This window comes from Triticum aestivum, chromosome 2D (genome assembly GCF_018294505.1).
Source record: "Triticum aestivum cultivar Chinese Spring chromosome 2D, IWGSC CS RefSeq v2.1, whole genome shotgun sequence".
Classification (NCBI taxonomy): domain Eukaryota; kingdom Viridiplantae; phylum Streptophyta; class Magnoliopsida; order Poales; family Poaceae; genus Triticum; species Triticum aestivum.
Window position 1 is genome coordinate 179,042,651 of NC_057799.1, and position 3,321 is coordinate 179,045,971.

Consider the following 3,321-nt stretch of genomic DNA (forward strand, 5'->3'; position numbering starts at 1 on the left):
GGCCTACTCTCTTCAAGGATGCTCGTAAGTATGTCTCATCTTGTGATGAATGCCAAAGAATAGGTAATATTGGTAAGCGTCAAGAAATGCCTATGAACTATTCTCTTGCTGTTGAACCATTTGATATTTGGGGATTTGATTACATGGGAACTTTTCATTTTTCTAATGGGTATACACACAATTTGGTTGCTATTGATTATGTTACTAAATGGGTAGAAGCTATTCCAACTAGTAGTGCTGATCACAACACCTCTATTAAAATGCTCAAGGAATTTATTTCCCCAAGGTTTGCAGTCCCTAGATATTTAATGACTGATGGTGGTTCACACTTTATTCATGGTGCTTTTTGTAAGATGCTTGCTAAGTATGATGTTAACCATAGAATTGCATCACCTTATCATCCTCAGTCTAGTGGTCAACTTGAGCTTAGCAATAGAGAAATAAAATTAATTTTGCAAAAGACTGTCAATAGGTCCAGGAACAATTGGTCTAAGAAATTAGATGATGCACTTTGGGCTTATAGAACAGCATATAAAAATCCTATGGGTATGTCTCCTTATAAAATGGTTTATGGAAAAGCTTGTCATTTGCCTCTTGAGTTAGAATATAAGGCATACTGGGTAGTTAAAGAACTTAACTATGACTTCAAACTTGCTGGTGAAAAGAGGCTATTTGATATAAGCTTATTAGATGAATGGAGAACCCAAGCTTATGAAAATGCAAAGTTATTCAAAGAAAAAGTTAAAAGGTGGCATGACAAAAGAATTTAAAAATGTGAGTTTAAAGTCGGAGAGTATATTCTTTTGTACAACTCTCGTTTCAGATTCTTTGCAGGCAAACTCCTCTCAAAATGGGAAGGCCCCTATGTCATCGAGGAGGTTTACCGGTCTGGAGCCATCAAAATAAATAATTTCGAAGGCACTAACCCGAAGGTTGTCAACGGGCAACGAATAAAACATTATATCTCAAGTACGCCTATTAATGTTGAAAGCAATATTTTCCAAACTTTGACACCGGAAGAACACATAAAAGAGTCCTTCCGGAACACTCCAGAATGGTCAAAATAAGGAGGTACGTAGTATGGTAAGTGTACAGACTCCGAAAAATCAGCAAAAAATGTTTTTTTGTCAGTTTTGGAATAATTTAGAATTTCGGGAATAAAGAAACTCCCAGGAAGCGTCCCCTGTTGGGCACAAGACATCAGGGCGCGCCAGGCATGCCTGGCGCGCCCAGGTGGGTTGTGCCCACCTGGGACACCTTCCGGACTCCGTTTTTCTTCTGTATACTTGTCCTCCAAGATAAAAAATCTATATATACTTCCCGAACCAGTTAACCACCGTATCGCAGAGAAAATCCTCTGTTCTCTTTTCTTGATGTTTTCTGTCAGATCCCATCTACCATGGCCTCTTTAGGTTCCTCCAAGGACAAGATCTCTTCTTCATCACCACCATCACCTTCTTCACCACCAAAGGAGAACCAAGTATCGGGTATGGGCACTCCCCTTGGCTTCCGCCAAGCTTGGGGGAGGTGCCTTGGTATCGTATCATCCCACTATCTTTTTGCTTTTACTTATATTAGTTCAATCTTTTGCTTAGATGAATAAAGTTTAGTTCGACCTTTTCTTCTTTGAGAGTTTGCTTAGTGATCTATCATTGTTATCGTGTGCAAGTTATATAATAAAGTTAGTTCGAGTTTTTACCTTCTTTACTTTCATGTTGCAAATAAAGAAAAGAAAACGAGAAAGAAAGCAAACAAAAGAAAGGAAATAAATCATTAAGATCATATACTAATCCTATGGTAGGTGATAGCACCACATAAGGAAAAGTATAAGTAAGAAATTTTTATTAGAGATTGACAAACATAGTATTGGTCAGTGATGCAACTCATGAAAGAATTAATAAGCGAAGGGAAGATTCACATATAAATATACTATCCTAGAAATATTTTGTGATATTGAGCCCTCATCTAAATATTATATGCCAAAATTGTTGACGTTGGACAATGATGCTTTAACAAGTGATGCTTGCCCCCTATCTTTGCTAGCCAAAAATTCCGCACTAAGTAGAGATACTACTTGTGCAACCAAAAACCCTTAAACCCAAATCTTTTTCAAGTGTCCACCATACCTACCTAGGGATTGAACAAGATCCCTCAAGTAAGTTGTCATTGGTGCAAAAAGGCAATAAAAATTGCGTCTAAATATGTGAGATCATTTAGTGTAAGAGAAAATTGAGCGTTGTACGAACTTGGATGACAAAGAATAAAAGCGACAGACTGCATAATAAAGGTTATCATCTTAAGGGGCAATACAATGTGGCGTTCTCTTGCATTAAGGGATTGATCATGCAAACAAATAAGCGCATGGCAACCTCTGCTTCCCTCTGCGAATGGCCTATCTTTTACTTTTATGTATTTACTTTTATGCAAAGAGTCAAAGTTTTCCTTCTATTCCTTTTTATTTTCTCTTTCGGCAAGTATCTTGTGGTGAGGGAAGATCTAGGCACATATGTCCAGTCGAATATAGATAGCATGAGTTCTTATTGTTGAAATCATGTTGCAAGTAATCATGTGAATTTGATATGTGTTCGATATTTTGATGGTATGTATGTTGTGATTCCCTTAGTGGTGTCATGTGAACGTCGACTACATGACACTTCACCATATTTGGGCCTAAGGGAATGCATTGTGGAGTAGTAAATAGATGGTAGGTTGCGAGAGTGACAAAAACTTAAACCCAGTTTATGCACTATTCCGTAAGGGACCGATTGGATCCTAGAGTTTAATGCTATGGTTAGAATTTATTCTTAATACTTTTCTTGTAGTTGCGGATGCTTGCGAGAGGGTTAATCATAAGTAGGAGGTTTGTTCAAGTAAGAACAACACCTAAGCACCGGTCCATCCACATATCAAATTATCAAAGTAGCGAACACAAATCAAACCAACATGATGAAAGTGACTAGATGAAATTCCCGTGTACCCTCAAGAACATTTTGATTATTATAAGAGACCGTTTTGGCCTATCCTTTGCCTCAAAAGGATTGGGCTACCTTGCTGCATACTTGTTAGACTTATCGTTACTTGCTCGTTACAAATTACCTTGCTATCAAACTACTCGCTACTTACAATTTCAGCACTTGTAGGCATTACCTTACTAAAAACTACTTGTCATTTCCTTCCGCTCCTCGTTGGGTTCGACACTCTTACTTATCAAAAAGAGCTACAATTGATCCCCTATACTTGTGGGTCATCAATGCTCCGCCTCTGAAACTTGTAGTTTCTTATCTGAAACTGAAACTTGTTATTTCTTCTCTGAGAATCACA